Source organism: Chlorocebus sabaeus, chromosome 22, assembly GCF_047675955.1.
Source record: "Chlorocebus sabaeus isolate Y175 chromosome 22, mChlSab1.0.hap1, whole genome shotgun sequence".
Taxonomy (NCBI): domain Eukaryota; kingdom Metazoa; phylum Chordata; class Mammalia; order Primates; family Cercopithecidae; genus Chlorocebus; species Chlorocebus sabaeus.
Genome location: NC_132925.1, coordinates 12,616,458 through 12,630,804, shown reverse-complemented (window position 1 = coordinate 12,630,804; position 14,347 = coordinate 12,616,458). Strand labels below are relative to the sequence as shown.

The window sequence follows — 14,347 nt, the reverse complement described above, 5'->3', positions numbered from 1 at the left end:
TCCTCTGGGTAGATACCTAGTAGACAGATGCTAGATTAAATTGTAGTTCCACTTTTGGTTTTTTAAAAAATCTCCACACTGATTTCCATAGCGGTTGTACTAGTTTACACTCTCATCAATCATGTAAAAGTATTCCCCTTTCACCACATCCATGGCAAAATTTACTTTTTAATTATGGCTATTCTTGCAGGAGTAAGGTGATATCACATTGTGGTTTTGAATTTCATTTCCCTAATAATTAGTGATGTTGATCAATTTTCCATATGCTGTTCGCCATTTGTATATTTTCTTTTGAGAATTGTCTTTTCATGTCCTTAGCCCACTTTTTGATACGATTGGTTTTTTCTTGCTGATTGTTTGAGTACTTGGTAGATTCTAGATACTAGTTCTTTGTCAGATGTATAGATTTTGAAGATTTTTTTCCCATTCTGTGGGTTGTATGTCAATTCTGATGATTATTTCTTTCATTGTGCAAAAACATTTTAGTTTAATTAAGTCTCACCTACATATCTTTGTTTCTGTTGTGTTTGCTTTTGGTTTCTTGGTCATGAAGTATTTGCCAAAGCCAATGTCTAGAAGGATTTTTCCAATGTTATCTCCTAGAATCTGTATGGTTTCAGGTATTAGATTTAAGTCTTTCATCCAACTTGAGTTGATTTTTGTACTAGGTAAGAGATGTGGATCCAATTTCATTTTTCTACATGTGGCTTGCCAATTACCCCAGCACCATTTGTTGAATGAGGAGTCCTTTCCCCACTTGATGTTTTTGTTTGCTTTGTCAGAGATCAGTTGGCTATAAATATTTGGCTTTATTTCTGGGTTCTCTATCTGTGCCATTGGTCTATGTGCCTACTTTTATAACAGAACCATGCTGTTTTGGTGACTAAGGCCTTATAGTATAGTTTGAAGTTGGGTAATATGATGCATCCAGATTTATTCTTTTTACTTAGTCTTGCTTTGGCTATGCAGTCTCTTTTTGGACTCCAGGTGAATTTTAGGTTGGTGTTTTCTATTTCTGTGAAGAATGATGGTGGTAGTTTGATGGGAATTGCATTGAATTTGTAGATTTCTTTTGGCAGTGTGGTCATTTTTACAATATTGATTCTACCCATCCACAAGCATGGGATATGCTTCCATTTGCTTGTGTGTGCTATCTATTATTTCTTTCAGCAGTGTTTTTGTAGTGTTCCTTGTAGAGCTCTTTCACATCCCTGGTTAGGTATATTCCTAAGTATTTTATTTTATTTTTTGTAGCTATTGTGAAACGGGTTGAGTTCTTGATTTGATTCTTACCTTGATCGCTGTTGATGTACAGCAGAGTTACTGATTTGTGTACATTAATTTTCTATCCTGAAACTGTTGATTCATTTATCAGTTCTAGGAACTTTCTGGATGTGTCTTTAGGGTTTTCTAGTATACAATCATATTATCAGCAAACAGCAACAGTTTGACTTCCTCTTTACCAATTTGGATACACTTTATTTCTTTCTCTTGTCTGATTGCTCTGGCTAGGATTTCCAGTATTATGTTGAATAGAAGTGGTGAAACTGGGCATGTTGGTCTTGTTCTAACTCTCAGTGGGAAAGCTTCCAACTTTTCCCCATTCAGTACAATGTTGGCTGTGGGTTTGTCATAGACTGCTTTTATTACCTTAAGGTATGTTCCTTCTATGCCAGTTTTGCTGAGGGTTTCAATCGTAAAGTGATGCTGGATTTTGTCAGATGCTTTTTCTGCATCTATTGACATGATCATGTGATTTTCGTTTGTAATTCTGTTTATGTGGTGTATCACATGTATTAACTTCCATATGTTAAACCATCCCTGCATCACTGCTATGAAACCCACTTGATCACGGTGGCTTATCTTTTTGATATGCTGTTGAATTCAGTTTCCTAGCATTTTGTTGAGGATTTTTTGCATCTGTTTTCATCAGGGATATTGGTCTGTATTTTCTTTTTTGTTAGGCTTTTCCCTGATTTTGGTATTAGGGTGATACTGGCGTCATAGAATGATTTAGGGAGGATGTCTTCTTTCTCTGTTTTGTGGAATAATGTCAATAGGATTGGTACCAATTCTTGGAATGTCTGACAGAATTCAGCTGTGAATCCATCGGGTCCTGGACTTTTTTTTTTTTTTTTTTGGTAAATTTTTTTATTACCACTCCAATCTCACTGCTTGTTTGGTCTTTTCAGAGACTCTATAATCTAGGAGGCTTGTTTATTTCTAGGAGTTTATCCATCTCTAGATTTTTTAGTTTATTTACATAAAGGTATTCATAGTAGACTTGAAAAATCTTTTGTGTTTCTGTGCTATCAGTTGTAATTTCTCCCATTTTGTTTCAAATTAAGTTTATTTAGATCTCTCTTTTTTTTTTGGTTAATCTAACCAATGGTCTATCAATTTCATTTCTCTTTTCAAAGAGCCAGCTTTTTGATTCATTTTTTTAATTTACTTTAAGTTTTAGGGTACATGAGCACAATGTGCAGGTTTGTTACATATGTATACATGTGCCATGTTGGTGTGCTGCACCCATTAACTCATCATTTACATTAGGTATATCTCCTAATGCAATCCCTCCCCCCTCCACCTTTCCCACAACAGGACCCGGTATGTGATGTTCCCCTTCCTGTGTCCAAGTGATCTCATTGTTCAATTCCTAACTATAAGTGAGAACATGCGGTATTTGGTTTTCTTGTGACAGTTTGCTGAGAATGATGGTTTCCAGCTACATCCATGTCCTTACAAAGGACATGAACTCATCCTTTTTTATGTCTGCATAGTATTCCACAACGTATATGTGCCACATTTTCTTAATCCAGTCTGTCACTGATGGACATTTGGGTTGATTCCAAGTCTTTGCTATTGTGAATAGTGCCGCCATAAACATACGTGTGCATGTGTCTTTATAGCAGCATGATTTATAATCCTTTGGGTATATACCCAGTAATGGGATGGCTGGGTCATATGGTACATCTAGTTCTAGATCCTTGAGGAATCGCCATACTGTTTTCCATAATGGTTGAACTAGTTTACAATCCCACCAAAAGTGTAAAAGTGTTCCTGTTTCTCCACATCCTCTCCAGCATCTGTTGTTTCCTGACTTTTTAATGATTGCCATTCTAACTGGTGTGAGATGGTATCTCATTGTGGTTTTGATTTGCATTTCTCTGATGGCCAGTGATGATGAGCATTTTTTCATGTGTCTGTTGGCTGTATGAATGTCTTCTTTTGAGAAATGTCTGTTCATATCCTTTGCCCACTTTTTGATGGGGTTGTTTGTTTTTTTCTTGTAAATTTGTTTGAGTTCTTTGTAGGTTCTGGATATTAGCCCTTTGTCAGATGAGTAGATTGCAAAAATTTTCTCCCATTCTGTAGGTTGCCTGTTCACTCTGATGGTAGTTTCTTTTGCTGTGCAGAAGTTCTTTAGTTTAATGAGATCCTGCTTGTCAATTTTGGCTCTTGCTGCTGTTGCTTTTGGTGTTTTAGACATGAAGTCTTTGCCCATGCCTATGTCCTGAATGGTACTACCTAGGTTTTCTTCTAGGGTTTTTATGGTATTAGGTCTAACATTTAAGTCTCTAATCCATCTTGAATTAATTTTCGTATAAGGAGTAAGGAAAGGATCCAGTTTCAGCTTTCTACTTATGGCTAGCCAATTTTCCCAGCACCATTTATTAAATAGGGAATCCTTTCCCCATTTCTTGTTTCTCTCAGGTTTGTCAAAGATCAGATGGCTGTAAATGTTTGGTATTATTTCTGAGGACTCTGTTCTGTTCCATTGGTCTATATCTCTGTTTTGGTACCAGTACCATGCTGTTTTGGTTACTGTAGCCTTGTAGTATAGTTTGAAGTCAGGTAGCGTGATGCCTCCAGCTTTGTTCTTTTGACTTAGGATTGTCTTGGCAATGCGGGCTCTTTTTTGGTTCCATATGAATGTATATTTAGAAAACCCCATTGTCTCAGCCCAAAATCTCCTTAAGCTGATAAGCAACTTCAGCAAAGTCTCAGGATACAAAATTAATGTGCAAAAATCACAAGCATTCTTATACACCAGTAACAGACAAACAGAGAGCCAAATCATGAATGAATTTCCATTCACAATTGCTTCAAAGAGAATAAAATACCTAGGAATCCAACTTACAAGGGATGTAAAGGACCTCTTCAAGGAGAACTACAAACCACTGCTCAGTGAAATAAAAGAGGACACAAACAAATGGAAGAACATACCATGCTCATGGATAGGAAGAATCAATATCATGAAAATGGCCATACTGCCCAAGGTTATTTATAGATTCAATGCCATCCCCATCAAGCTACTAATGAGTTTTTTCACAGAATTGGTAAAAGTCTATTTATTGTTTTGATTGTATTTGTAATAGTCCTGCTCTGATCTTGGATATTTCTTTTCTTCTTGTGGGTTTCAGTTTAACTGGTCTTTGTTTCTCTAGCTCCTTAGAATGTGACCTGAGATTGTCTATTTGTACTCTTTCAGACTTTTTGATGTAGTCATTTAATGCTATGACTTTTCCTCTTAGCACCACCTTTACTGTACCCTGAGATTTTGATAGGTTGTATCACTATTTTCATTCAGTTCAAAGAATTTTTAAATTTCCATCTTGATTGTATTGTTGACTCAATGATTATTCAGGAGTAGGTTATTTAATTTCCTTGTATTTGGATGGTTTTTAGGGTCCTTTTGGAATTGATTTCCAATTTTATTCCATTGTAGTTTGAGAGAGTGCTTGCTTATAATTTAGATTTTCTTAAATTTGTTGAGACTTGTTTTATGGTCTATAGTCATGTGGTGTATCTTGGATAATGTTCCATGTGTTAATTAGCAGAATGTATTTTCTGCAGTTGTTGGATAGAATGTTCTGTAAATATTTGTTAAGTCCATCTGTTGTAGGATATAGTTTAAGTTCATTGTTTCTTTGTTGACTTGCTGTCTTGATGACCTGTCTAGTGCTGTCAGTGGAGTATTAAAGTAGTAAAGTACCTCACTATTATTGTGTTGCCATATTCCACTTTATAGTCATATGACTATGATGTTTTAAACATAAGCCTATTCATATGCCAGATAAACTTCAGAAACTCTTAATGTCTCTATTACAAAAATTCTGCCTCTATCCTTATGTAATTAGGTTGATTAAGAAAATTAAAGGCCACGGGCTAGAAAAGTGATTTCCATAAATGCAACAAAAGGAAATTTTTTCCAACTACCTCTATGCAATGGGAAATCTTTTTTATAAGCACCAAATCAATTTCTTCAACTGTACAATGCATTCTAATTTGATAGTTTTCAAATATAATATAGTAATAACAAAATGTAATAAAATTAAGACAATATAAAAACAGAGTAAATGGTATGATTCTAATAATGACTAAAATAAAATGATATTTATTATTAATTTTACAGTCAGTATGTAATTATATATTTAAATTTTACTTTACATATGTAAGATCACTGCCAAGGAGGTTAACCATAATTTCAAATTTTATCACCAGCCATTTGGGCTATTTTATCACATTTGAAAATATTGAAATAGTGATCTATAATTTTTTTGACAATAATAATTAAGAACCGTTTCTTCTTCAAGGTAATTTTTAAAATTAAATGATGCATTGAACATGCTACCAAAAAACTTTACTTTTTGATTTTAGCCTCTATATTGAAGATCTTTCAGAATTTTTTAAATTAATTTTAAAATCTTCCCATGATCCCTCTATTCAAAGAAATATCATCTTTGAAATAATTTGTGTGAATATTTACAAATCAAAAATTCATTCACAAGACCATATTACCATAATCACTAATTTTAACAGTCTCCTAAACATTTTCTGTATCACTTTTCTTGATTGTAAAATGTCAAAAATATGGATACACTCTTAATATAACAGAATATTTAAATTACATCAATTTCCCATCAACCCACCAAAGTCATTCAGTAATTATATTGGCCATTTCCACTGATGGGCAGGAGGCTCTTCCACTAATGGCTTCCATGTTTTCCACTGCATCATTTGTCTTGCCAGACTTAGTTCATTTTTACCCAGGAGAATTATCTCTTTTATTTGGCCACCTTTGAGTTGGTCTTCTAATTTTTGAACATCTGATTCCATTTTGACCATAGCCAGCTTCTCATTAGTAATCTGTTCTGTATACTTTCTATATGCTGCATTTTTAGGGATTTATTCAAGAACATCACCAATATTTGTGTAGAACATTCTTAGCCTCTCATGTGGACTCTTGCATACCCAAGTCCAGTGATCTTCAGCACACTCACCATGACAGCCAAAAATGTATATGAAGTTTGATAATCAGTCCAACACCTCTCAAATTACATCTTGATAAAAACCTGAATAATTATAACATAACACTAAGTAATCTTAATAAATGATTAAATGTTACAATTTAAGAAAACATTCAACTATAAATTATAATCAAAACATTACTATGGAGAAAAATAGGATATCTAAAGAATTAAGCAGTAAAATATGGGATAAAATAAAACCAATTTTTTTTAAGTATTAGTAAAATTTGAAAGAGAAAGAAAGAGAGAGAGAAAGAAAGAGAGAAAGAAATAAGGCAAGAAAAAAAGAGAGAGAGAGAAAGGAAAAATAAAGAAAGAAAGAAATTTGTTTCCATAATGATAAGTCCATTTTTGTCACTATTTTCAAACTGCTGTTAGGCACAATACACACAAGATAGTGCCCTATATTCACAAAGGCAGTGCATGTCTGCTTGTTTATTTTAAATATTTTCAAAGGTTTATATATTAAGGTGACACACATATGCACAACTGCATCAGAACACAGAACATTCATATAAAAAAACATATAATTAATGAAGTTTTAAATTTCATTTATACACTCTAGACAAATGGTTTCTGGTATAAATATTATGCATACTACAAATGTGAGCCACATGCATAAGGTAAATTTTTTTCATTAGTCATATTTTAAAAGGTAAAAAGAGACATAAAATTAAATAATATATTTTATTTACTCAACCTGTCTAAATGTTAACATTTCAATCTGTAATCCATATAAAAGTATTAAAAATATATTACATTCCTTTTTTTCATGTCTGCAAAATCCAGTATGTTCTATATGCTTGCAGTTCATCTCAATTCAGACTAGACACGTTGCAAGTGCCCTATCCACATGTGGCTAGTGGCTACCATATGGAATGGCACTGCTCTAAGCCAAGTTAATTCATAGGGATAATCCATTACTTAAAGAATAGAAGTAATTCATCTATAAAGCAAGTGGATCTTATAAATTTGTGTGTGAAAGAATGGGTACATGTGAAGAAGTGTGATTATCTTTATACTTCTTTAGGTTTTTTGTAAATATATTTTTATAATTTGTTTTTTCCCTCCATATAGAGCTGAAATTTTATTAGCTAAAAGATCATATAAGCTAAAAGATCACTGGAGCTGTTTTGGTTAAAAGTAACTGAAAATCTAATTTTAACTGATTAAGAGGGGAAAAGAAAAGAATGAATTGGATTGTGTAATTATAAAGTCCGTGGGTAGAGTTAGATGCATAAAAGTTGAGATCTAGGAGCTCAACTCTATTACGATCTATGTTGGCTTCACTTTCAATAAAGTAGGTTCTCTTTTTGTGGTAGCTACACAGAATTCTAGATTTTTGTCCACTTGGTTCAAGTTCAGCAGAAAAGAACATGATTTTCCAACTATATCCATAAAACATCCCAGTCTGATCCCTATTGGCCTAAACTGACTCACATGCCTAATTCCTGAAGCAATTATTGGGGCTGACTTGGAAATTTGAGTAAATTGAAATGATTTATTATCTTAGGCCCTATGTCAAAACCTGGAACTGATGACAGAAACTGTACCACCCTGAACAAGTGTGGACAACGGGCATTTCTTCAAAGAAAAATTGAAGAAACAGATATAAGACTGAAAAAAAACAAGCTGCTGGTATCTGTAGGCTGTTAGCCCTACAGTTCTGGAATCTCATGGGCAGCCCTGCCCCCACAGCTGTACTCTGCATTGCCTTAGTGAGGCTTTTTGTGATGACTCCATCCCTGTAGCAAGGGACTGAGCTGTCTAAAATGGACAGCCTCAGGGCCCAGGCAGAGACTTGTTACAGGGCAAACTAGGTGGAGGTAGCCATGCCCTCACAGCATTTGCATTCTGCAAGCCTGCATAGTTAGTGCCACATGGACTTTGCCAAAGTTAATAGCTTATGCCCTCTGGAGTGGAGGTTCAAGCTGCACCTGGGTCCACTTGTGCTATTACCAGGGTAGCTAAGAAGCACTACACCAGAAGGCAGAGAGCAAAGGTTTGAGAAGACTCTGGACAGTGAGCATAGAGGTTCCTCGTGTGCCCTGGGCCTCTCCCTGGAAACCATTGTGTTCTCTGGAGTCTAACACTCTGGTCCTGTAATGGGTGAGACAGCCCCAAAAGATCTCTGAAATGTCTTTGGGGTCATTGTCCTGAAAATTAACATGTGGATTCCTTCTATTCACAGTAATCTTGCTGGCAAATGGTCTCTTGGCCACACCCTTGGCTTTCTCCTGGAAATGCCTTTTTGTTTTTGTTTTTTTCCTTTACATGGCTAGGCTGAGAGTTTGACAACATTACATTCTGTTTTCCTCTTAATTATAAAATCTATCTTTAAACTGTTTCTCTTTTCTCGTGTTTTAGAATACCCCATTAAGGGAAGACAAGCATGATCCTGATACTTTGCTGCTCAGAAAATTTTTCTGCCAAATATCTTAGTTCATGACATTTAAATACTGCCTTCCACAAAGTCCTGATATATGGATATAATTGATATAAGTTCCTTGTCACTTTCTAACAAAGATGACCTTTCTCCTAGTTTCCAATACAATATTCCTTATTTCCATGTAAGATCTCATATCCATATTTCTACCAACATTCTGTTCAGAATCACTTAAGTAATCTCTAGGAAGATTCAGCTTTCCCTACAGCTCTCTCCTTCTGAGCCCTTACCATGTTCATCCTTAATGTTCATGGCAATGCATGCTTTTTCCACCATTCACTTCAATTACTACCTATTACACAGTCTCTACCTATTACCCAGTTCCCAAGCAACTTCCACATTTTTAAGTATTTGTGTGGCAATATTTCACTTCTTTGATACCAGTTCCTATCTCAGTCTGTTTGTGCTGCTATAGCAGAATACTTAAGACTGGGTAATTTATAAAGAAGATAAATTTATTTTCTTAGGATTCTGGAGGTTGGGAACTCCAACATAAGGCACCTGCATCTGGTGTCTGGTAAGGGCCTTCTTGCTGTGTCCTCACATGGCAGAAGGGAGAAATATAAGTTAAAAAGCTGGACAAAAACACCTCGTGATGCCTCTCTTAGAAGGCCTTTGTCCCATTAAGGAGGGGGCATCCCTAATGGCCTACTCATCTCTCAAAGGCCCCACTTCTTAATACTATCATATTGATAATAGTTAAATTTTGGAGAGGACGCATTCAAACCGTAACACTTGTGGTGTTTTTTTCCAGTTATACCCATAGTTGTCTGTAATTGTAGTAGGCAACAGGAAAGAATTTGAGGATTTTACTGTTTCGCTGAGTCATGTAATTATTTTTCCCCATGTCTGATGTGTCATCCCAAAGTTTGATTTAGCCCTTCTACCTCATTTCCTATGTTCTGAACATTAATATTAGGAGACTGCAATGGTAAAAGCTGGCATTAGTTACAAATAGTTATTTTCATGTTCGATTAAATTATTTTTATCACGTGTTTTTTATTTCTTTGTTCTCTTGATTTTACTAGCTTTTTACAATAACCATATATAATGCTGTAGTCAAAGAACAGTAAATGTTATTTTTTAAAGCAATTAAGTGCATTCTAAAACATTTTCAATTATTCAGTAATACAGTCTTAGTTTGTAAATATCCTCTTCTAAGTCTATGATGAACTTTGTAAGATTTTGTTTTTAAAAAGACTAAAACAAAACAGAACTGCTCTGAGTTTTTCCTAACCCCTTGTGACTGGCCAGGTGTTTGGAAGGAAGCTTTCATGGGTATTCTTTTCTATAATCCCTTGCCCAAGGATTGAAATCAACGAATTTAGTTGTCTAAGGTCACAACTAACTTGCAATTACTTGAATTCTTATTATTCCTTATTTTTATCCTAAAGTTGCACTATTTATGTTTTGTTTGTATGACTGATTTGAAAAAAAAAAAAAAAAGTCACACCTAACATTACTGAAACTAATTCTCTAATTAGAAATCTATGTAGCCTTTACGCCTTCAGTAAGCCAAACAGTCCATTTTCCAACTGACTTTTTTTTTCTAATGCCTTTTAGTTGGAAGAAAAAGAGCTGTACATGCCATCAGTTAATGGGCTTATTAAAATAATTCCTACTTACACAAGCATAATATTTTAGGGATTTTTTATGTGTCTTTCTTCTTGTTTTTAGGTGTCTTATGTGGCCTATTTTCCTTTCACAGTTTATCAAAGAAAAACCTGTAAGATACACATTTGATTTTATTTTTAAAAATCTTTCCTCTTCTGTTGCAGACTAGATTGAGTTTGTAGATCCTTTGAAAGAGTCTATACAATGAGCGTTCATCACTCCACTCCTTGAAAAGAACCACTGTTCTACCTAGTTTGAGAAACACCCCCTTAGAAACCACCTATATTGACAAACGTATCTTTAATTATATAATACGCAAACACAAATCTTAGTTTCACACAGAACTTATTTCACTTTCTGTGGTAAGAGAAGTAATTCTGGTATCCTTGCTGTTTTATCCAATAGTAAACTAGCTTAATTTGTCTGAGAGAACGTGGTTTCATCGGAGATAAATGTTCATTTCTTAAAATCTTTTTATTTAATAGAAATCTTTGTACAGTAATAAATAATTTACACTTGATTCACATAAGGTTTTCGTAGTGCTAAATTTTTATAATTGTACATTTAAAAACACTTGGCATTTTTGTGCTGATTCACTTAATCAGTCATTTAAAGTACTCAGCATTGTGCCAGGTGCTCCCTTAAGTGCTAAAACTTTGCAGTAAAGAAAGCTTTCTTTGTTCCCTGCCCACATGGAGCTTAGGGACAAGTGACTAAGAAGGATGTTGATTGTATGATTAAGGCAAATAATTATGTAATTAAATTTCCTGTAAAGAAAACTCCAAGCACTATTTAAAAAGTAATAGGAGGACTAACTTGGAAGTTACACTTAAGCTGAGATCATAAGAATGAATAGGAATTGTCCAAGATAATGAGAAGCAAGAATATTCTTGATTAAAGGAATGGCATGTGCAAAGGTCATGAGCAAGAAGAAGCATGACTTGATTGAGAAATTGAAAGAAGGACTAAGTCACTGAAACTCATTAAGTAATAGGTGAAATGGTGTGAAATAAAATAAGATCATACTTCCTAAAGCTAAATGTCTTGCTCCCAAGATTACCTTCCACAGTTGTATTTTCTTACTGACTCCTGATATCTCAACCTCTCAAGAATCATTAACCAATGTACCTATATGTACATATAAAGCTCATCTTGCCATCACACCTTCGATCACATACTTAAGTATTCTCAGTTCTTCCCCTTCCTTCTCATCTGACCCGGAGTGCTGTCCATCTTCCAGGGAACAAAATCCTCTGCAAAATCCAGGTCAGACCCACAGCAGGATGAAGAAGTTTTCTGACATCTTATCCCTCTCCTTAGTCTTGCTATTGCTTTATTGCTCTCTCAGGTTTTAAAACTATATAAATTGTTAACTCTATGTGGTTCACTCTCTCCTCATCTTCAGAAAATGATGCCGTTTGTAACAGAAAAGATAACACACATCAGAAATAGTTGATTTCTGGTTTCCATAAAATCAATACAGAAAGCCTCCGCATGAAAAGAGTGGGGATGTCACTGGAAAATATAAGCAACTATGTATTGTAAGCATATGCTTCAAAAATCATTTACCCAAATTCTTGGCTGCTACCAGACTAGTTCTTTGGCAGTATTTTGGACTGTCTAATCATTCATGGCCCGGAGTAGATATTTTGTTCACTGCTTGTGATTAAATCTCCCCAGGAATCTGTTTTCAACTTTGTTTTCATACTCTGTTATTTCTTTCAAATGGCTATACCTTCTGATTTTACTCCTACCTCTTTGAAATCTTTCTATTCTCTGATGGACAAACTACCTAGTTCTTTACCCTCCTCCCAGAACATTCTTGCTGCCCACTGACTTTAAGTAAAACCTGACTCTTCACCAGGGATATAACTTCACCTTCTCAAATACAAAATGCTCACTCTCCACATGCCTTACCCTGCAGGGAGAGTGACATCGCATCCTCCTCTCTTCGCACTAAGATGGACAGATCCGAATTTCTCCACCCTATTAACTAGAAGCCCTTTGCCTCCTTTGCGCTGACATGACCTCTCATCAGGCCCCGTCAGCTATCAGCTGCTTTGCACTTGCTCCCAGATTTCCTCCCCCTAACTCCTGCAATGATTATGGATTACTTACTGTCCAGGAGGTCGATGAATTTGACATTCCAGTCTCTAACTTTTCTACTTGCTCAACTACAGCTTTCACCACTTCCCACTACCTACTAATCCCTTTTATGAGCTGCTTCTTTGTTCATCCAATTCAAATCCCATTGTCCATAATTTTAAACCATTCTTTTATCTGTGTCCACTACTTTTCTCACTCCTCTTTCTGACAAAACCTATCTGGGAAATCTCAACCCTTGATAAATTTAGCCTCACCCAGCTTACCGGGTAGAGATGAAAAGAAAATTTTAACTGTGCAGATTAGGGCTATGATAGCTTCATGATCTTCAAATTCATTCATGTCTGGCCATGCTGTGATCTTTGTCTGATCTGCTTACTCCCTCACTTTCCGAGGTCATTATTCTAAGTTCCTTTTTCACTCAAACCTCTGAGTATAACTACTCTATTTTGTCCTATAACTTTGCATTCTGCTTCAAAACAAAGTAAAATCTATTAGCAAAGAACTGACAAACTTGCAACTATAACTGTGTCTGCGCCTTCCTTAGTTCCTCTTGCAATAAAACCTCTATGGCTCTTTCTCTCACCTGTTCTCTGCATCCATTCCCTTCCTACATGCCCCATGAGTTTGTCCAATCAACTATCCTTGTGCCGGCATCTTCAACCCTCACAGCTGAAATATGAAAAACTTCCTTCTGTCTCATGTTCCCCACCAGCTTCTCAATCTCTCTTCCTTTCCCTTTACAACAAAAAGTACTGAATACTCCATCTTCATTATTTTTACTACCTTTACTGTCTTCACTATCTTTATTGTCTTCAACTCTTAACATATGATTTATTCCTAAAACAGAGTAACCTTATTTTCTCCTACAACACCCAAAATTTCTTAAAATTGTTGTCTCTAAAGTCACCTGATGACCTTGCCCCAATCAAGTGGAAAATTCTTAGGTCTTAATGTACTCAACTATTCTTTCTTATCACAGTCATTTCCATTGACTTCCATAACATGAAACTTCCCTGGGTGCCTTCAATTTTTTTGTTGTTGTTGTCTTATTATACAATTGATTAATCTTGGGGAAATTTACCATTATTCACTATGCCTTGTAAATAAAATATCTATATATCAATATTCAATATAATATTTAATAAATGACAACATATCCATATTATTTATTTTTGATATCTATTTTATTCTTAACTTCATTTCTTTTTTATTTAAGTTTAATTTATTCTACTTGTTTCTAGCTTCTTGTATTTAACACACCTGCCATGTATATTTTCAGCTGTTCTTTTTGTACTTTAAGGCTATAGTTACCCTTGGTTTGCCACCTTTTAATGCATCCTCAGGCTTTGATGACTGATATGTTAATTGACATTTTGTAGTAAGTATTCATTATTTTCTTTTTTTAAACGTTTATTTTAAGTTTAACGGTACAAGTGCAGGTTTATTACACAGGTAGACTTGTGTCATGGACATTTTTTATAGATATTCATCGTCCAGATATTAAGCCTAGTACCTATGAGTTATTTTTCCTGATCCTCTCCCTCCTCCCACCATCCACCCTCCAATAAGCCCCAGTGTGTGTTGTTCCCCTCTATGTGTCCATGTGTTCCCATCATTTAGTTCCAACTTCTAAATAAGGACAAGCAGTATTTGGTTTTCTGTTCCTGTGTTAGTTTGCTAAAGATAATGGCCTCAAAAAATAACAGATGCTGGTGAGGTTGTGGAGAAAAAGGAATGTTTATATGCTGTTGGTGGGAATGTAAATTAGTTCAGTCATTGTGGAAGACAGTGTGACGATTCCTCAAAGACCTAAAGAAAGAAATATCACTCAACTCAGCAATCCCATTACTGGGTATATACCCAAAGGACT

The 14,347-nt window shown here is 35.1% G+C and overlaps 1 pseudogene; it reads right to left on the bottom strand.

Moving 5' to 3' along the window:
* Window positions 1-5,949: 5,949 nt before the first annotated feature.
* LOC103228531 (NADH dehydrogenase [ubiquinone] 1 alpha subcomplex subunit 5-like) lies at window positions 5,950-12,816 on the bottom strand (annotated as a pseudogene).
* Window positions 12,817-14,347: the final 1,531 nt, after the last annotated feature.